We start from the raw sequence: 22,778 nt of genomic DNA, 5'->3' as shown, positions 1-22,778 counted from the left end.
CGGGCGCCTGGGTGGCTCAGTTGGTTAGGCGACTGCCTTCGGCTCGGGTCATGATCCTGGAGTCCCGGGATCGAGTCCCACATCGGGCTCCCCGCTCAGCGGGGAGTCTGCTTTACCCTCTGACCCTCCCCCCCTCATGCTCTCTCTCTTCCATTCTCTCTCTCTCTCAAATAAATAAAATCTTAAAAAAAAGAAAAGTAATTCTTTCTAAATTCTTTGTGTAATTCAGTAAATTGCATAATACTATTTAATGTCCAAAATGTTGTCATATGCACATAACAATACGAACACACTTGATGATAAGGAAAAAATTCCATCTAGAACTGTGCCTTTTCTTTTTGTGGTTAACCTGTTTTGCTCATGTTTTTGGGTCTCTTTAAATAAATGCATGGTTTTCATAAAGCTTCAGGAAAGTAGCGAGAAATTCCCAGCATCACTTGTGCCAAAACAAATCAAGAAAATTACTGATAACAAAAAGATTTGTGTAAGATGAAACAAGGAAAAATATTACCTAATTTATGAAGTTTTGATTCCATTAAGTTGCTTATTGTGACCATTAGTAAAATAACTAATATGTTTGTGGCACAGAAGCATTCTGAAGGATTTTCTCTAAAGGGATTTTCTAAAATATCTGTTTAATAAAAAAAATATATATAGTAAGGCAGATCTAAATCACATGTATATATCCATTGAATATCATTTAGATTTTATTCTTATTCAAAGCATTATCAATATTAGAGGCTAAGACCCATTTATCTGAGTAGCTGCTCTTAGAGCCTTTAGAATTTTGAGGGTGGAGATAATACACGTACAACAAGGAGAAAATGACCACTGGAGCAGTGCCTGTCCCTGGGGGTGAATTTCACCTGGGCTTCTGTACAGGGGCATCCTTCTGTTACTCCTGTCCTCTCCCTGGGTTTATGTGGTTCTGTGTAACTTGTCTGTTTGTGAACCCACATCTGTCTTTCTTTTCTCACTCTTCTGATTGCTGGTTAGAGAGCACGGGGCCAATAGCAGGGCTTTGTAGAATTAGAGAAATACTTTAGAATACCTGCTCTGCCTTGTATTCACTCTGTGGCTTTGGGGAAGGTAAGTCTTTATCGTCAGGTTTGGTGATGACGCATGTAGTCTATTGCTTGTATGGTATATATTTAACAGCGGCCGTTATTATTATTCTACTTTTTTTCTCATCCCTGTATGTTCCGTTGGTAGAACCGTTACTGATTCCTGACTGCCTTTTCCCTGGGCTTGGCGTAGTCCTCCTCTGCCATCTTGGCGGGTCCAGTTCTGTCTTCCTTCCTCCAGCATCCCACCCTACTTCTGGCACATGGTTCTGCCGGGTTTTTTTGTTTTGTTGTTTTTTTTTTTAATAACATAATGTACTATTTGTTTCAGGGGTAGAGGTCTGTGATTCATCAGTCTTACACAATTCACAGCGCTCACCATAGCACATACCCTCCCCAGTGTCCATCACCAGCCACCCCATCCCTCCCAGCCCCCACCACTCCAGCAACCCTCAGTTTGTTTCCTGAGATTAAGAGTCTCTTATGGTTTGTCTCCCTCTCTGGTTTCATCTTGTTTCATTTTTCTCTCCTTTCCCCTCTGATCCTCTGTTTTGTTTCTCAGATTCCTCATATCAGTGAGATCATGGTTCTGCCAGTTTAACGATGGCATAATTATGTTAAACTATAGAGTCACCGTTGTAGGGAATAAAGTTTAATGATTTAGGTGATCTTATCCTTTGGACTATTTTACTAATGTTAATTCACAGACCTTTTGGATGAACACTTTCTCCACATGGTTGTATTTTTTTTTATTAAGGTCTAGTTGAAGGATTCCATTTTATAGGAGCACAGTATGAAGTGAGAGGGCACATAGTGTAGTGGAAAGAACTTTGTTTCTGAAGTCCGTGCAGTTTATTGAAAAGTCTTACTTTTTCAAATAATTTTAATAATTATCATTTGTTGAAAAGGCATTGCCTTTTTTTTTTTTTAATGCCATAAGTGTATCAAGTGGCTTACTTGTATATTGTGTTTAGGAGACTGTTTTAAATTTGTAACATTTACTGGCCTTTCTGTCTTTTGGTTTAGTTGTTTCTGAAAGAATTCTAAGACCCTATCTCTTGGATTTGCCTTGTGTCCACTTGACTCTATTGGTTCCTTGTTGTTTGAATTTTATAGCTTGAACCAAGAAAAATTACCTAAAATTAAACCAGTATTTGCCCCTTCTATCCTGCTCTTTGGGCAAGTAAGTTGAAATTTATAACTTAGGTGATTATGATTGGTATCATTAATTAATTTATGTCCGATTTTCCTCATATTGTAGGTAATTGGTAGTTTACTATAATTTAAATTATAATAATACTTTAAGTATCTATAACATTCAGAATGTAAAATATTAGGAATAAAATCATTCAGTTCTCATCATTCATTTATTTAATGTAAACTTCTTGAACATTTATAAGATATACTTTAGAAGGGTCTTTAGATCGGAAGATGAATAATAAGTGATTTTTGTCATTCGTGGGTCCACAGTCTAATGCAGGTATAGAAAAGCAATTACAGTTTGATGTGTATTACCCTGTAAGTATATACACTCATAAGCACAATGAAGGGATTGGGTATGTGGAACTTGTCATTGCTTTGAATTTTCTTTGGACTTTCCCCAATCATTTCTAAGACAAGCAGAAATAATACTAAAAGTATTAATATAAAAATTATTTTAAATTTTTCTCCAAAGAATAATTTGATCTCATTAGGCTATTTTTTAGAATTCTAATAGAAAACCATACTTGATAGGAGGACAGTGCCTAACATATCTAGAGATATTCTTAAAGTGGTTTTTATGTCTCAATTTACTAAAATGGTTTATTATTTTATATGAGATCCTACGACTGTTCCATATTTTTAAATTATATACTGTTTGTAATTAAAGGTACAAGATACTACAGTGATTTAATTATCAATAGAAAAATATACATCAGACTCAGACATGTCCAGTTTTTATGAGGAATGAAGTTCTAGAAGGCAGAGTATTATTAATACAGCTCTGTCATTCTTCTAATAAAACCTCTGCCTTTTTGAAGCATGTACTCAGAATATCAATGCATCAAGAAAGCTGCTGGCTAAATTTACTAGTAAGCGAGTCTTTTAAAAATACATTTTTTAAACACTGAAGCACCATAAATGAGTTTCTAAACACCTTTATCAAACAGCGAAGCACCAATTTCAGGCACGTGTTTGCATCTACGATCATTTCATATAAATACAAGAGCAGCAGATGAAGCAGGTCAAGAAGACCTGTGCAGATTTCAGAGCGGTGTGAAGCACGTGGATTCTGGAACAAACTCATTGAGTTCAATTCTTGGTAATCTTAGGAAAGCTGCTTAATCTTTCTCTCCCTCAGTTTTTCATTTATAAAGAGAAACTGTTATATCTCCCTGATAGTGTTGATGTGAGACTCTAATAACTTAATGTAACTAACGTGTGCCAGCCAACCCCTGCACCCAGGAGACACTACGGCTGTTAATCATTATTCTCGGGATTTTTTTTGCCTGGCTTTGCTTGCACAAGCTCCTACCAGACCTGACTCTTCTGGAGGAAGAACTCTAAACTTTGGGCCAAATCTTAAAATCAAAACAAATAACAGCAAACCTCCTAAATACCTGCAGGCTCTGGAGGGTTGGACAAAAGCAGGCAGATTCTGGAGAGGAGTCAGACTCGGAAAATGGGATCGATGTGGATGAGTTTCCTCATTTTTAAGGCTTTTAGCCTGACAGTGGACTAGTCAATGCTGTGTGGCAGCTCAGACTCTGAGAGAATACCCGTCGTCTCCCTGGAGGCAGAATTCGGGGCCTTGGGAAAGTCAAGGAATCATCCTGAAAAAGAGAAATCCAGAGATGGGGACCCCTAAATTCTGTGTATAAACTGCCTAGCCTCTTGCGGGTGCTTAAACCATGTGTGGGGGGGGCAGATGTCAATTCGGACGCCATTGCTAAGGACAATACTGGACTGAGATTTGTGCTGCCACCCAGCATCCTACGGTATGAGTTTCACCAAGTTAATTATCTGTTAAAACAAATCCCTCCACATTCTTCAGAAGTATGTAGCAGAATCCAGAATCTTTTTTTAAAAGATTTTATTCGTTTATTTGAGAAAGAGTGAGAGAGAGGGGGAGATGATGAACGGGGGGGAGGGGTAGAGGGAGAAGCAGACTCCCCGCTGAGCAGGGAGACCGATGTGGGACTCGATCCCCGGACCCCAGGATCATGACCTGAGTGGAAGGCAGATGCTCAACCTACTGAACCACCCAGGCACCCAGAGTCCAGAATCTTAACAGCTTTAAAAGACGATAAAATCCACGATTGTTTGACATGGAAAGAAACACACAAATGGGATCCAATCTCAAGAGAAAAAACAACCAACAACTTAGTCCATATCCAACTAGATTACTCTGATCTTCATCTGAGCTTGTCAACAACATCTTCGAACTACATCACAGAAGTCGTGGGCTGAATAATGGCACCCCACAGACATCCACATTCTAATCCCCAGAATCTGGGGATCTTACCAGATCTCAGATCATCCCTGAGATGATCTTACCAGACAAAAGTATAAAGAAGCTTATTATAACTATGTTCAATGAAATAAAAGATTCCAATACTTAGAAGAATTTTTCAAAGAAGCAAAATGGACAGAATGGGAGCAAGATGGCGGAGGAGTAGGAGACCTAGATTTTGTCTCGTCTCAGGAATTCAGCTGAGTAGGGATCAAACCATTCTGAACACCTACGAACTCAACAGGAGATCGAACAGGAGAGTAGCAACAACTCTCTGAACAGAGAAGCGACCACTTACTGGAAGGTAGGACGTGCGGAGAAGTGAATCCGAGGCGATATTCGGGAGGATAGACGGCGGGGGAGGGGCCTCCGCCGGCCGCTTCTGGCAAGTGCTAGAGCCGCGGAGCACAAAATCGGACCTTTTAAAAGTTGGCTCGGCGGAGGGACGTCGCTGCAGTGGCTAAACGGGGGGTGGAATCCTCCCGGGACAGTGTGGTCTCAGGACCCTCGGGGTCACAGAAAGACCGGGGGTGCCTGAGTGCGCCAGAGCTCCCAGGTGTCGGGGCGGGGAAGCCAGTTGCAGATACGGAGCAGAGTCGCGGGCTCTCAGCTCGGGGTTGCCATAAACTGTGATCTGCGGCCCAGTCGGGGCACGGCTCCCCCAGCAAGGACCCAACAAGCAGCAGATCCGGGGAGACTCCCCTTCCTTCCCGGGGAGGAGCGGTGCGGGAACGCACTGCAGGGATCTGCTGGGTTTGGAGACTCCGAGCGGGGTCGGGTGCCAGAGATAGCAACGCTCGATCACAGGCCGGGTGAGCACGGAGTGCGGCCAGAGAGCGGGGACACGGGAGTGACTGCTTTTCTCTGGGGGCGCACTGAGGAGTGGGGCCCCGAGTTCTCGGCTCCTCCGGGCGGAGACTGGGAGGCCGCCATTTTCGCCCTGGTCCTCCAAAGCTGTACCGAGAGCTTGCAGGGAACAAAAGCTCCTGAGAGCAAACTGGAGCAGCTTCCTTAGCCCGGACCGACAAGGGCGGGGCAATTCCGCCTCCGGCAAAGACATTTGGAAACCACAGCAACAGGCCCCTCCCCCAGAAGATCAACACAAACAGCCAGCAAGCCAAGACCAAGTTGATCGATCAAGGAGAATAGGAGAACTCCAGCGCTAGGGGAATACTGCACATAGATTCATGGCTTTTTTTTTTTTTTTTTTTTTTTAACCATGATTCATTATTTCATCAAAGTTAATTTTTGTTGACTTTTTTTTATTTTTCTTTTTCCCTTTTTCAACCAACATCTTATAAATCCCTTTTTTTAAAAAAAAACATTTTTTATTTTTTTTTCATTTTTAGAGTCATATTTTATCCCTTCATAGTAGTTATCCTTGTTTTTGGCATATATATATAAGTTGTTCTCTCTTTAAAATTTTGAAGTATAGTTTCTTCTAACAGATCAAAATATACCCTAAACCACTAGTGTATGGCTTTGTTCTAGTCTCCTGCCTGATCACATTCTCTCCCTTTTTCCTTTTTTTTTTTTTCCTTAAATCTTCTTTCTTTTTTCAAACAACTTATCTTACCAAGTCCTTTTATAAAATCTTTTATAATTTTCATCTTTACAGTCATCTTCCATCCCTTCATTGTATCAACCCTTATTTTGTACATATATGTCTTTCTTCCTTTAAAATTTTAGGAGGCACTTTTTTCTAACAGACCAAAATACGCCCAAAATCTAGTGTGTGGCACTGATCTATGCACTAGCCTGATCATATTTGATCATATTCTGCCTTTTTTGAATTGTTTTGTTTTTGTTTTTATCTTTTTTTTCTTCTTTTTTTTCTTTTTCTCTTTCTTTTTTCTTTCTTTCCCTTTCTTTTCCCCTGGTTTCAGGTCTTTTCTGATTTGTATACAGTATATTTCCTGGGGACGTTGTAAACCTGTTAGCCTTTTGTTCTCTCATTCATCTATTCTCCTCTGGACAAAATGACAAGACGAAAGAAATCACCTCAGCAAAAAGAACAAGAGGTAGTACCGTCAGCCAGGGACCTACTCAATACGGACATTAGTACGATGTCGGACCTAGAGTTCAGAATCATGACTTTAAAGATACTAGCTGGGCTTGAAAAAAGCGTGGAAGTTATTAGAGAAACCCTTTCTGGAGAAATAAAAGAACTAAAATCTAACCAAATCGAAATCAAAAAGGCTATTGATGAGGTGCAATCAAAAATGGGGGCACTAAATGCTAGGATAACTGAGGCAGAAGAGAGAATCAGCGATATAGAAGACCAAATGATGGAAAATAAAGAGGCTGAGAAAAAGAGAGAGAAACAACTACAGGATCACGAGGGCAGAATTCGAGAGATAAGTGATACGATAAGACGAAACAACATTAGAATAATTGGGATCCCAGAAGAAGAAGAGAGAGAGAGAGGGGCAGAAGGTATATTGGAGCAAATTATAGCAGAGAACTTCCCTAATGTGAGGAAGGAAACAGGCATTAAAATCCAGGAGGCACAGAGAACCCCTCTCAAAATCAATAAAAATAGGTCAACACCCCGACATCTAATAGTAAAACTTACGAGTCTCAGAGACAAAGAGAAAATCCTGAAAGCAGCTCGGGAGAAGAGATATGTAACCTACAATGGTAGAAACATTAGATTGGCAACAGACCTATCCACAGAGACCTGGCAGGCCAGAAAGGACTGGCAAGATATCTTCAGAGCACTAAACGAGAAAAATATGCAGCCAAGAATACTATATCCAGCTAGGCTATCATTGAAAATAGAAGGAGAGATAAAAAGCTTCCAGAACAAACAAAAACTAAAGGAATTTGCAAACACGAAACCAGCTCTCCAAGAAATATTGAGAGGGGTCCTCTAAGCAAAGAGAGAACCTAAAAGCAGCAAAGAGCAGAAACGAACACAGACAACAGACAGTTAACAGTCACCTTACAGGTAATACAATGGCACTAAATTCATACCTTTCAATAGTTACCCTGAATGTAAATGGGCTAAATGCCCCAATCAAAAGACACAGGCTATCAGATTGGATTAAAAAACAAGACCCATCCATATGCTGTCTGCAAGAGACTCATTTTACACCCAAAGACACCCCCAGATTGAAAGTGAGGGGGTGGAAAACCATTTACCATGCTAATGGACACCAAAAGAAAGCTGGGGTGGGAATCCTTATATCAGACAAACTAGATTTTAAAACAAAGACTGTAATAAGAGATGAGGAAGGACACTATATCCTACTTAAAGGGTCTATCCAACAAGAAGATCTAACAATTGTAAATATCTATGCCCTGAACATGGGAGCAGCCAATTATATAAGGCAATTAATAACAAAAGCAAAGAAACACATTGACAACAATACAATAATAGTGGGGGACTTTAACACCCCCCTGACTGAAATGGACAGATCATCTAAGCAAAAGATCAACAAGGAAATAAAGACTTTAAATGACACACTGGACCAAATGGACTTCACAGACATATTCAGAACATTCCATCCCAAAGCAACGGAATACACATTCTTCTCTAGTGCCCATGGAACATTCTCCAGAATTGATCACATCCTAGGTCACAAATCAGGTCTCAATCGGTACCAAAAGATTGGGATCATTCCCTGCATATTTTCAGACCACAATGCTTTGAAACTAGAACTCAACCACAAGAGGAAAGTCGGAAAGAACTCAAATACATGGAGGCTAAAGAGCATCCTACTAAAGAATGAATGGGTCAACCAAGAAATTAAAGAAGAATTAAAAAAATTCATGGAAACCAATGAAAATGAAAACACAACTGTTCAAAAATCTTTGGGATACAGCAAAGGCAGTCCTGAGAGGAAAGTATATAGCAATACAAGCCTTTCTCAAGAAACAAGAAAGGTCTCAAATACACAACCTAACCCTACACCTAAAGGAGCTGGAGAAAGAACAGCAAAGAAAGCCTAAACCCAGCAGGAGAAGAGAAATCATAAAGATCAGAGCAGAAATCAATGAACTAGAAACCAAAAGAACAGTAGAACAGATCAACGAAACTAGGAGCTGGTTCTTTGAAAGAATTAACAAGATTGATAAACCCCTGGCCAGACTGATCAAAAAGAAAAGAGAAATGACCCAAATCAACAAAATCATGAATGAAAGAGGAGAGATCACAACCAACACCAAAGAAATACAAACAATTATAAGAACATATTATGAGCAACTCTATGCCAGCAAATTAGATAACCTGGAAGAAATGGATGCATTCCTAGAGATGTATCAACTACCAAAATTGAACCAGGAAGAAATAGAAAACCTGAACAGACCTATAACCACTAAGGAAATTGAAGCAGTCATCAAAAATCTTCCAAGAAACAAAAGCCCAGGGCCAGATGGCTTTCCAGGGGAATTCTATCAGACATTTCAAGAAGAATTAATACCTATTCTCCTGAAACTGTTCCAAAAAATAGAAATGGAAGGGAAACTTCCAAACTCATTTTATGAGGCCAGCATTACCTTGATCCCCAAACCAGACAAAGACCCCATCAAAAAAGAGAATTACAGACCAATATCCTTGATGAACATGGATGCAAAAATTCTCACCAAAATACTAGCCAATAGGATCCAACAGTACATTAAAAGGATTATTCACCACGACCAAGTGGGATTTATTCCTGGGCTGCAAGGCTGGTTCAACATCCGCAAATCAATCAACGTGATACAATACATTAACAAAAGAAAGAAGAAGAATCATATGATCCTCTCAATAGATGCAGAAAAAGCATTTGACAAAGTACAACATCCTTTCTTGATCAAAACTCTTCAGAGTATAGGGATAGAGGGTACATACCTCAATATCATAAAAGCCATCTATGAAAAACCTACAGCAAATATCATTCTCAATGGGGAAAGGCTGAGAGCTTTTCCCCTAAGGTCAGGAACACGGCAGGGATGTCCACTCTCACCACTGCTATTCAACATAGTATTAGAAGTCCTAGCCACAGCAATCAGACAACAAAAAGAAATCAAAGGCATCCAAATCGGCAAAGAGGAAGTCAAACTCTCACTCTTTGCAGATGATATGATACTGTATGTGGAAAACCCAAAAGACTCCACCCCAAAACTGCTAGAACTCATACAGGAATTCAGTAAAGTAGCAGGATATAAAATCAATGCACAGAAATCAGTGGCATTCCTATACACCAACAACAAGACAGAAGAGAGACAAATCAAGGAGTCGATCCCATTTACAATTGCACCCAAAACCATTAGATACCTAGGAATAAATCTAACCAAAGAGGCAAAGGATCTGTACTCAGAAAACTATAAAATACTCAGGAAAGAAATTGAAGAAGACACAAAGAAATGGAAAAACGTTCCATGCTCATGGATTGGGAGAATCAACATTGTGAAGATGTCAATGCTACCTAGAGCAATCTACACATTCAATGCAATCCCCATCAAAATACCATCCACTTTTTTCAAAGAAATGGAACAAATAATCCTAAAATTTGTATGGAACCAGAAGAGACCCAGAATAGCCAGAGGAATACTGAAAAAGAAAAGCAAAGCTGGCGGCATCACAATTCCGGACTTCCAGCTCTATTACAAAGCTGTCATCATCAAGACAGTATGGTACTGGCACAAAAACAGACACATAGATCAATGGAACAGAATTGAGAGCCCAGAAATGGACCCTCAACTCTATGGTCAACTTATTTTTGACAAAGCAGGAAAGAATGTCCAATGGCAAAAAGACAGTCTCTTCAACAAATGGTGTTGGGAAAATTGGACAGCCACATGCAGAAGAATGAAACTGGACCATTTCCTTACACCACACACAAAAATAGACTCCAAATGGTTGAAAGACCTAAACGTGAGACAGGAGTCCATCCAAATCCTAAAGGAGAACACAGGTAGCAACCTTTTCGACCTTAGCCGCAGCAACTTCTTCCTAGAAACATCGCCAAAGGCACGGGAAGCCAGGGCAAAAATGAACTATTGGGATTTCATCAAGATAAAAAGCTTCTGCACAGCAAAAGAAACAGTCCACAAAACCAAAAGACAACCGACAGAATGGGAGAAAATATTTGCAAATGACACATCAGATAAAGGGCTAGTATCCAAAATCTATAAAGAACTTATCAAACTCAACACCCAAAGAACAAATAATCCAATCAAGAAATGGGCAGAAGACATGAATAGACATTTCTCCAAAGAAGACAACCAAATGGCCAACAGGCACATGAAAAAGTGCTCAACATCGCTCGGCATCAGGGAAATCCAAATCAAAACCTCCATGAGATACCACCTCACACCCGTCAGAATGGCTAAAATTAACAAGTCAGGGAACGACAGATGTTGGCGGGGATGTGGAGAAAGGGGAACCCTCCTACACTGTTGGTGGGAATGCAAGCTGGTGCAACCCCTCTGGAAAACAGTATGGAGGTTCCTCAAACAGTTGAAATTAGAGCTACCGTTCGATCCAGCAATTGCGCTACTGGGTATTTACCCCAAAGATACAAATGTAGGGACCCGAAGGGGTACGTGTACCCCAATGTTTATAGCAGCAATGTCCACCATAGCCAAACTGTGGAAAGAGCCAAGATGCCCATCGACAGATGAATGGATAAAGAAGAGGTGGTATATATACACAATGGAATATTATGCAGCCATCAAAAGGAATGAGATCTTGCCATTTGCAACGACGTGGATGGAACTGGAGGGTGTTATGCTGAGTGAAATAAGTCAATCAGAGAAAGACATGTATCACATGACCTCACTGATATGAGGAATTCTTAATCTCAGGAAAGAAACTGAGTGTTACTGGAGTGGTCGAGGGTGGGAGGGATGGGGTGGTTGGGTGATAGATATTGGGGAGGGTATGTGCTACGGTGAGCGCTGTGAATTGTGCAAGACTGTTGAATCACAGATCTGTACTTCTGAAACAAATAATGCAACATATTTTAAGAAAAAAGAAAAAGAAGAAGATAACAGGAGAGGAAGAAAAGGGGAGTATGTCAGAGGGGGAGACGAACCATGAGAGATGATGGACTCTGAAAAACAAACTGAGGGTTCTAGAGGGGAGGGGGGTAGGGGGATGGGTTAGCCTGGTGATGGGTATTGAGGAGGGCACGTTCTGCATGGAGCACTGGGTGTTATGAACAAACAATGAATCATGGAACACTGCACCAAAAACTAATGACGTAATATATGGTGATTAACATAACAATAAAAAATTAAAAAAAAAAAAAAGAAGCAAAATGGAATTTCTAGACCTGAAAACTACAGTATCTGGAAAGATCACATGGCTAGCCTGTGGTATAACTGGGGTACAAATCCATGTCCTCTGGACTCTAAAGCCTTTGCTTTTAAACTCTTTACTATGGAATGTCCATGGAATAAACGTAGCAAAGGAGCCTAAAGGGATATCACTATTAAAGCAGTAGGAAGATGAGAAGGATCCTTTGGAAGGCTCTGGGAAGATAGATCTGGTCGGAGAGATGAGGAAAACCGGGAGAAAGGGGTCACAGAAGCCACATGTATTGGTTTCTGTGGCTGCTTGTAAAAAAATTACCGCAAACCAAATGGCTTAAGACACCATAAATTTATTATCCTACAGTTCTTGAAGTCAGAAGTATAAAAATTAATCTCAGTGAGCTGCAGTGAAGGTGTCAGCTGAACTACATTCCTTAGAGGAGCTCTGGGGAAGCGTCTGTTTGCCTTGCCTTTTCTCGTTTACATTCTTGGTTTGTGGCCCATCCTCTGTCTTCAAAATGAACTACATACTACCATGTAACAGTCACAGATTCTGGGGATTAGAATGTGGATGTCTGTGGGGTGCCATTATTCAGCCCACGACTTCTGTGATGTAGTTCGAGGATGTTGTTGACAAGCTCAGATGAAGATCAGAGTAATCTAGTTGGATATGGACTGAAAGGTGTACTTTCTTGTAAACCAATCAGTGTTATTATCAGTCATATATATATTATATATATATATATATATATAATATATATAACCGGTATCAACTCATAGATACATATTTAAAAGACTTTATTCTCTCAAGAGTTTTTTGAGTGTTCAGTATTTGTTGGATATTCCAGAAGTGAATCTTAATGTTTCTTTTATATCCTTATTCTTCTGGTATTTGGGTATATGCCCAGTGGCACTTCATGTTAAAGACATTTGTTCAAGTTCTTGGGCAGATCAGAAATTAAAAGAGTTAATAAACTCACCCTGGTTGAGTTTTATCTCCATGTTCATTTGCTTTCCTTCTCATCAAAGTAAATGGGATAGTGTGGTGGGAAGATGAAGGGTTAAATAACCTTGCTTGTGATTCATGTAATATAGCTTATGTTATGTACATTATTAAAAGTCAGTTTCTCAGATGGCTGAGCTAATGCCAGTCTCACTGGAAGAAAGTGAAGTTAACTTAAACACATGATGTTGTTCATCCATTTTTAAGTATGTTACTGCTCTGCATGTTCTAAGTTTCTGTTAAAATACAGAATCAAATGATTAGTATTACACTTTTAAATATCATAGCGGTAGATACCTGACTCTGAAGAGACCAGAGCCAAAGACTGAACTAGGGATACTTTTTAATTAAAATAATACCACACTCACAATTTTTATTTTTGCTTCAAGATGCCTGGTTGGAATATGGTTGGGAATAAATAAATTTTATAAATATAAATATGGATACATATATATGTCCTCATTTGTTTATTTACTTGCTTGATTAATTATCTGTTAAAAGTAACTTCTTTGGCATTAGCTGTAGCGACTTTTTTCTAGACATGTCTCCCGAGGCAAGGGGAACAAAAACAAAAACTGTTGGGAGCACATCAAAATAAAAAGCTTCTGCACAATCAGCAAACAACAGTCAACGAAACTAAAAGGCAACGTATGGAATGGGAAAAGATGTTTGCAAATGACATATCTGATAAAGGGCTAGCATCCAAAATATATAAAGAACTTCACACCCAAAAACCAAACAATCCAAAAAATGGGCAGAAAACATGAACATTTCTACAAAGAAATCATACCAATGGGCAATAGACACCTGAAAACATGCTCACATCACTCATCAGAGAAATGCAAATCAAAACTACAATGAGATACCACCTCACGCCTGTCAAATGGCTAAAATCAGCAACACAGGAAACAACAGGTGTTGGCAAAGATGTGGAGAAAAAGGGACCTCTTGCACTGTTGGTGGGAATGCAAACTGGTGCAGCCACTGTGGGAAACAGTATGGAGGTTTCCCAAAAAGCGAAAAATAGAGCTACCCTATGATCCAGTAATCACACTACTGGGTATTTACTCAAAGAATACAAAAACACTAATTCTAAAGGGATACATGCACCCCTATGTTTATAGCAACATTATTTACAAAAGCCAAGATTTGGAAACAGCCCAAGTGTCCATTGATAGACGAATCAATAAAGAAGACATAGTGTGTGTGTGTGTGTGTGTGTGTGTGTGTATGTATGCATGCAAGCAATAGAATATTAGCCATAAAAAAGAATGGAATCTTGCCATTTGCAACAACATGGATGGACCTTGAGGACATTATGCTAAGTGAAATAAGTCCGACAGAGACAAATACTGTATGACTTCACTTATATGTGGAATCTACAAAAACAAAATAAAAACAAACTCAGAGAAAAAGAGATCAGATTTGTAGTTACCAGAGGTGGGATGAGGGAGAATTGGAAGAAAGGGGGAGGTCAAAAGATAACTTCCAGTTATAAGATGAATGAGTTCTCTGGCTGTCAGGTGCGGCATGATGCTTATAGTTAACCTTTCCTGTGGGCTGTATAGGAGAGTTGTCAAGAGAGTAAATCCTAAGGGTGCTCATCACAAGGAAATGTGTTTTTCTTTTTTTTTTTTTTTTTTTTTTTTACTACTTTTTGCATTGTATCTATATTGATGGTGGATGCTAACTAAACTTATTGCAATAACCATTTCATAATGTGTGTAATCAAACCATTATGCTGAACATCTTAAGCTTATATTACAGTGATGTGTATCAATTATATCTCAAAGCTGGGGGAACACGCATAATTAGTGCCTGCCATGCATGCGATATAAAATACACTTAAATTTCAGGTAAAATTTAAATTCCAGAACCATTTAAATCTTTCATTCTCATAATAGTAATATAGCAGAGTACTGAATGCAAATATCTGCTTCATAATCCTCCTTTTCCCCTGAAGACAACCATTGCTAAAAGATTGGTTTATATCCACCTAGAGCGTCATGTACAAAAATATTTTTACATAAACAGGATTATATTACAAACTGTTGTGTCCTCTTTTACAACTTAATCATATATGGTTTAAAAAAATGACACAAAATATCCAAAGGCAGATAATCTAATTTTAATCGATCAGGGCTCTGGCTCAGGTTTTCTATAGTTCTCTTCATTCTGTTCTCTCTTAGTTCCTAGGCTAGTTTCCCTGTGATTACAACAGGACTGTAGCAATTTCAGGGATGATCTCTAAATTCGACATCTTCCATAGGCACGAAAAAGCGCTGACTTTGTGTGTTTTCGTTTATGACAGTAAAGAAACCTCCTGGTGGAATTTCCCTCATGCACATTGTTACATGCTTATGACTGTTATTTATGGGGGGAAATGTGGTCAACAGCTGGCTCAGAGCATGGGGAGGGAGAGAAGAAAGGTACATCTACAAAATTAGGTTCTTTTTTTTGGAAGAGGAAGACGTTTGTATGTGTAAGTGACCTTTGGATCATTTCTAACATCGTTTGCTACACTATATAGCAGACATGGAGTTAGCATCCTTATGCCTTAATTGGAACTATTTACTTGTATTTGAGATTCTCCAGGTTCTTGAGCCAAACTAGGTCTAACAAGTTAGATCCTTATCTAGAAAAAGAGATCAAACTCTATACTTCAGTTGTCTCCACGGCTGAGAAATGGAAAAGCCATGTCCCTTTTCCGCCCAACTGATTCAAGCAGCATTCATTCCACAAAAGTCTATTAGGTTGCTGTTGTGAATTTTGGGCTGGAGCTACAGTGGTAAATAAGAATGAATCTTTGCTCTTGAGAAGTTTAGTGATCTAATCGTGAAGAGAAACTTTTCTCAGTACAGAGGAAGGAGCTTCTGATAACTTAGCACTCTTCCCCCTGTATCTAGTCCTTTATCACATCATAAATGGCTGATGTCCTCAATAGGTAAAAACTGTGAAAAGCTTAATAGATTAGTCTGTTTATATTGCAGACAATTGGATGTTATTATTTATATTGAAACAGCAATTCCCAAATATCTACTATAACTTAACATTTTCTTTCCAGAGGCCGATTTCTGTTTTATCTTGCTGTTCAGGAACATCCTTGGTAAAGCACAAATACTGACTGCTCTGGGAATGGAGTTATAATGCAAATACATTAACAGATTACTAACTTGAAGTGGTCCTCCACCAGTATCTTGACTAAAGCCTCTGTGCATAGCCTTGTACCTGTCTTTCATCTGTGAACTTGGTGCGATGATTTAAAAGATGAATATGATTATAATCTCCTGAAGGGCATGTAGCTGAAAGTATTCACTGAGCAACCATTATTTATCTACTGCTTATGTGAATGTGGATGTTTGTGTCTAAAATGCACATCTCCTGTTAGTAGACGTTGTCTGTTTTATGGTCTTTCCGAATTCAGAAAGACTACTTTGTACTCCGAAGCTAAGGATACATGTATTTCTGTGTATTTGAATGATGTGGTTTCCAGAGACTCCAGCATCAAACTCAATAAGGAGGCCAATTTAATTCACATGTAATTTAATCACTGTGGTACAGTTATGCACTGTTTTAGATTATGAATCTTGAATGTATAGATTATTTTATTTGATTACTATCAATTTGGGCATCTTCCTCAGATTTTTTTTGTGTTCAAAATTTAAAAAGATATTTTGCACATGGAAATCTTTGATAGCAAATGAATCAGATGGTAAATTTATGTGATAAACTATTCCTGAATTTACTAGTGATTTAAAGAGACTCATTACCTGTTGAGCCAACTGTCCCCTAATTTTTATTCTCTTAAAGTTCTACCTTATCTTCTTAAAACATTCTAGTCTTATTTGATAGAATACTTTCTGTCACCACTGTTTATCAGGTGGAATCACCCATTACTCCTCTCCTTCCCTAACTAGTCCTTCTCCTTAGCTTGCTTGAGTTTTCCCCAAAGCACCCTTACCTTTTGACATACTATGTCCTTCTGTTTTTATTTTTCATTTCTCTTGTTTTTCAAGACCACCTCTCCCCAGTAGAGCATAAACCCCATCAGGGCCGGGCTTTCAGTCTGTTGTGATCACTCACTCTACCACTGACACGCTTAATTCCTGCTTAATTCCCGCCGGTTCTCCTTTGTAATGTCCAAAGTGTCTCAGTCTGGGTGAGAATTTATGTGGCCATCCCTGGGCATGGTGCCTTCGTGGACCAGATAGAAGTTCTAGTACCTTTCCCCAGAAGAAAACGCAGATGACGTGCACACGTACAAAATCTCTCATGTAATTTCAGATGTGACAATTTGAAAGGAAGTTACACAGCCACAGACGGACTCTCAGAAGCTGTTCTGTTTTACAGTGAATCTCAGAGCTGTAAGGGAAAGACGAAGACCAGTAGGATCTGCGTAAGGTGAGGATTCGAGAGACCAGATGGAACAGTGAAGCCAGGATTGGTGGTACAACCAGATGATGCTCATGTGTCTTCTGAGGTCGTGGTGAGGCCAGTAGCTCTAAGACGTCATGGAGCTGTGGGCCTATTCTCTACTGGTCCAGAAAACCTCAGGACTAGAGTGCAAAAAGCAGCACACCAGGGGTGCACGGAAAGGGCTCCATATCATAGCGTACCGATTCCCATAGTTCTGGAGAAAGTGAGCCTGATGCAAGATGGGAGGAACAGACTGAAAGCATTGCATTATCTGACATGAGAGAAAAATGTCCTGATGAGATTAGACAGTGCAAAGAGAAAGAAAAACGATAGATCAGTAACAGAAGAAGCCACACTGAGCCAGGAAAATCTAGCACTTTGTAGGCTGGAGTTAGTTGAATTTGTTCACCCTACAGATGAGTAACCGTAGTCTGGGTTCTCTGCAGGGTAAATGGTGAGAGAGTCTGGAAGCCAGGGTGGTTTCTTCCAAGACAGGAGGACAGGATGTTAAGTGGAATGTGGGCATTGCAAACACGAGGTAAATGCTTTTTTGGGGAGTGAAGAATAAAAGCAAGGTTTCGGAGTCAAAGATAAAAATGGGATTATCTGTACATGTCCATGGCCTGGAAGTTCTGGTTTGTTTCTAAAAGTTTACAGAACAGAAGTGTTAGTGTGTATAACAATTATATGAGTAGGGAAATGAATTCTATCATTTATTTACTCATGAGCTCTAGTTGCTAAGCCTCCAGGGTGCATTTGAGGAGGATGCTGCTGAGATATGTAAAGTTGGTTGATTTGTTTGTAGTTTCCCCAGAAGGAGTTGTTGGTTCCTCTGAGAACGAGTCAAATGTGGATTAGGAAGGAATCTGTGCACCTCGATAGGTCAAGCCAGTCATTAGATCACCCTCACGCTGTTTGGGCCAGGATTGCTTTGATGATGTTCTCTTCCTAGGCCTTTGACTTGTGTATGACTGTTGTACATCTGTCCCCTGTGCAGACTTTTTAATTTAATTGTTACTGGGTGACCTCAGTGTTTGTGAAGGAACGTAGGCTCTACTTTGTCTCCCTTTCGTTAGTACCTTCTCCTGTCCATTCACTATCCAAACTGGACTCACTCCCTGAATATGCTCTCTTTTCTGCAGATGCCATTTCTTGTACGCTTACCACACTCATGCCTCAACTTAGAATCCTGGGTCTTGCAGAAGTTCACCCCCTCCGCCCCGGCCCCGTTCTGTGCACATGTCCCAAGTGTACTACTTCGTTGAACCCTTCCGTAAAGCTCCAGGCCAGCAGTAGTATTTACACTCACAGAACAACCCCCATCGTTGGGTTTTTACATTTGCTTACCCTTCTCTCATTTTATATTATGTAACAATTATTTGGTATATATTATATCCACTTTTTAATATTAAAATGTCTTTCAATTATTTTTTATAGAGCAGTTTTAGGTTTACAGAACACTGTTGAGAACATTTCCGTACTCCGTGCACTCAATTCCTCTGTAATTAGGGTCTTGCATTTGTGGGGTACGTTTGTTACAATTGGTGAACCACTGTTGATGCATCCTGATCACATAAAGGCCCACAGTTTACATTGGGGGTTCACTCTTCATGCTGTAAATTCTATGCGTTTTGACAAAGGTTTGATGTCATGTATCCACCATGATTGTGTCATACAGAATGGTTTCAGTGCCCTGAAAATCCCCTGTGTTTCTCCTGTTTTTCCTCCCCCAACCACTGGAAACCATTGATCTATTTCCATAGTTCTGCCTTTTCCATAATTTCATGTAGTTGGAATCATACAGTACATAGTCTTTGCATACTAGTTTCTTTCACATAGCAATGTGTATTTGATATTCCTCCATGTCTTTTCCTAGCTTGATAGCTCATTTCTTTTTATTGCTGAATAGTATTCGATTGTATGGAAGCCCAACCGTTTATCCAGTCACCCCACTGAAGAACATCTTGTTTGAAAATTTGGCAAAAAATTTCAGTAGTACCTTTTCCACATTGCAGTAGATCACTACTCTAGCTGTTGAATGGATAAGTAAATTATGATATATTCATACAATGGAAAATGGGAAAACGAATTACTACCACATGAGACAATGTGATGAATTTTATAAACCTAATGTCAGCTAAAGGAGCTAGATAAAAAGAGAACATACTCTATATTTTCAAAATAAGAAAAGGCAAAACTAATTAATAGTGATAGGATAATTGTTACCTTTAGGGAGGATGTGAAGGTAGCCTCTAGGTCATGGTAGTATCCTATATTTAGATCTGGGTGCTGATTACATGGGTTTGTTTATGCAGTAAAATTTCAGCAAACTGTATACTCATGACTTACATACTTTTCCAAACTCATTATACTCATTAAAAACGTGGCCTCTCCGAATCATAATTTGCTTTAAAAAATCTAGATGACTTCATAATATTTTGAATCCTGGAACACAGTGTGCAAAATTTTCATGTCCCCGCCCCCTCCCTTGCAGTCTTAATAATAAACAGCCTGTGTGGTGGAGAATTATTTATAGGGTAGAACAGTTTTTTTCTTTTCACTTTTCTGTAATTTATTACTTAAAAAAAATTAGCATGGTAGTCGATTGTAGGTTTGCATTAAATATTTTAGTTACTTTTTTTGTGTAATGTCTTGATATTAAAAACTGTATATTCATGATGAATGTTTTATTGTTGTGGTGTAATTATTTAGAAAACGTATCTATGCAGAAAACCAAACATGCCTTGAACAACTGAAACTAAATAACACCTATGATGTTACAAGAATTTGGGGCACCTGGCTGGCTCAGTCCATAGACCATCTCTCTTGATCTCAGGGTCGTGAGTTCAAGGCCACATTGGTCATGGAGCCTACTTAAAAAAAAATTTCTAGGTGCATTTTACTTTTTCTTATTTTGATGTTAACACATTATATTGGGTGGCACTTACCAGAAGAAATAGGCTATAGAGCAATTTCAAGTTAAATGCGAATAAAATTTTGAAACAAAAGAGCCTGGGTGGTTCAGTCAGTTGGGTATATGCCTTTGGCTCAGGTCATGATCCCAGGGTCCTGGGATCATGCCTGGCATCAGGATCCCTGCTCGGTGGGGAGTCTGCTTCTCCCTTTCCCTCTGCCCCTCCCCTCTGCTCATGCACACTTGCTTTCTCTCTCTCATATAAATAAAAATCTTAAAAAAAAAAAAAAAAACAAAAAAATGATGTGACTTGCATATGGTGTACCTAGTTGTGGCATGGGAGTATGGGGCTTTGAAGCCAGAGACCCAATTTCAGGTCAAGTTCCATTATTCAGTAACTTTTTTTCATTGTGTTCATAACATCTTTATATGTCCTTTGTTTCTTCATATTGTAAAATGCAGACAGTAAGATTACATATAAAGCATTTAGTTCAAAGCGAGGCACATAGTAACTACTTAATGGGTGGCTTATAGATTTAATAGCAATAAAATTCTTCACCTCATACAGTAAAATGAGTTAAACAATTTGGAAGAAGCAACTAAATTTTTTAAGGTTATGGAGTAGTTCATGTTTATATGTCTTAAATGTATTAATTAAAATATGAGTAGAGAAATAGAGATGTCATATGAATGTTCCATCTTTCATATAATGATATAATTTAGGATTAATTACTCTTGTATTATATTTTTAACTCCTGTCCTCTCTGCTAAATCAGGTTGGTATTTAATTTTTTTATTATGTTAATCACCATACATTGCATCGTTAGTTTTTGATGTAGTGATCCATGATTCATTGTTTGTGTATAACACCCAGTGCTCTGTGCAGAACGTGCCCTCTTTAATACCCATCACCAGGCTAACTCATTCCCCCGCCCCCCTCCCCTCTAGAACCCTCAGTTTGTTTCTCAGAGTCCATAGTCTCTCATGGTTTGCCTCCCCCTCCGATTCCCCCCCTTCATTTTTCCCTTCCTACTATCTTTTTTTTTTTTTTTAACATATGTATTATTTGTTTCAGAGGTACAGGTCTGTGATTCAACAGTCTTGCACAATTCACAGCGCTCACCATAGCACATACCCTCCCCAGTGTCTATCACCCAGCCACCCCATCCCGCCCACCCCCCCCACCACTCCAGCAACCCTTACTTAAATTTTGTTTCTCTTAATGGAAGTTTTGTTTTATTTGAAAAATGAGGTTGCCCCTTTTTAGTCTTATTATGATAGAATATTTGATGTAATTTTCTAAAGATATTAAAATATTTTCTCTAAATTAATGAAATCTCTATTTTTTAAAAATCCCAAATGTTTGGATAATAAATGATTGGAATGAATGTTCGTTTGTCTTATATGCTTTATGGATTTGGTAATTAAAGTATAAAATTAATCAAGGTTATTGTGAACTTTATATTTCCCTTCCTCAATTAGCTCCACAGAAATCATTCTCCTCTTCACCATTTGCAGGCATTTAATGAAATGATTCTTGTTAACATTAATAAGAGATGTGTCATGAAATCTTTCTGCATCGCTTATGCATAATTACAACTGTATGGCACTTTCGTCTTTTAAATCTGTGGGCCATTTGTCTTGTCTTGTGTGTTGATCTGATAATTCATCCCTGGCACATGCTGTTGCTAAGCCTTTCTTTGGGTATTGGGATACTGAGTTTGTTATATTGCTACTAATTCTTGCTACTTATGAAACTGTTTCTCTTTGTAAATACACATCATTAAAGAACTTCTATTACTAATGGTAGTTTTGACTCTTGATTTTAAGTTCTCTTTCTTCTAGAAAAATCCTGCAAGCCTCTATATTTGCACTGATGCAAGTGTGTGTGCGGGGAGGGGTGGGGGTGAGAGAGAATGTTTAACATTTAGAAGTGAAAATAGTGATGGGTTAATATGTCTTTGCTAATCATTGAAGTCACTGAAAGTGTGGCATATTTTGTTTTCCTGACAAATATTTAAAGGAAATCATTTCACATTTCCTTGAGTTGTTGTTCTCGAAAGACAATAAATATAAGAATTTTTCCTTTTGGAGGTAGAAAAGTAAATGGTAACTATTTTATAACTGACTAAATTTCTTCCCTCTGCCCCAGAACCCAGAGAAATAAATTCATCGCTCTAATAGGTTAATGTTTAAAAAGAGGACTTGACCTTTCTATCACAGCCAACTACCTTAAAAATGTATAGTGAAAACCAGGCCTTTCCATTCAGTAAATTTTTCTTTCTTAAATAGCCATTGTGTGTTCTTAAAATGAAAAGGTTGGGAGGAGGCTTAGAACAGATTTTTCAGAGGACTAACCAAATTGTTAAATAAATCAAAGTGCTCTATTACAAGAAATTTAAGTGGATTGAATTTCACTGAGGCTTCAAAACAATTCCACCTGTATATTTAGGTTGATATTTTTATATCACTTTATAATATCTTAAAAATACCACTCTGCATGTTATATTTATACACATTTCCTCCTAGGAGCTTGCTTCCCAAGGGAAGCAGATTCTTAGCTATGGCCTAAGATTTCTGCCTAAATAGCATTAGATTCTTCCCTGATTAATGGATTTTTCTAGGGAAAATGGTTACAAATAAAAT

The 22,778-nt window shown here is 38.8% G+C and overlaps 1 protein-coding gene across 1 annotated transcript in view; it reads left to right on the top strand.

The window, feature by feature from the left end:
* The window catches only part of RYR2 (ryanodine receptor 2), a 732,757-nt gene that overhangs the window by 274,940 nt on the left and 435,039 nt on the right, over window positions 1–22,778 (top strand).

This window comes from Zalophus californianus, chromosome 15 (assembly GCF_009762305.2).
Source record: "Zalophus californianus isolate mZalCal1 chromosome 15, mZalCal1.pri.v2, whole genome shotgun sequence".
Lineage (NCBI taxonomy): Eukaryota > Metazoa > Chordata > Mammalia > Carnivora > Otariidae > Zalophus > Zalophus californianus.
Note: the sequence above shows the minus strand (reverse complement) of the source record. Positions and strands in the feature narration are given on the sequence as shown.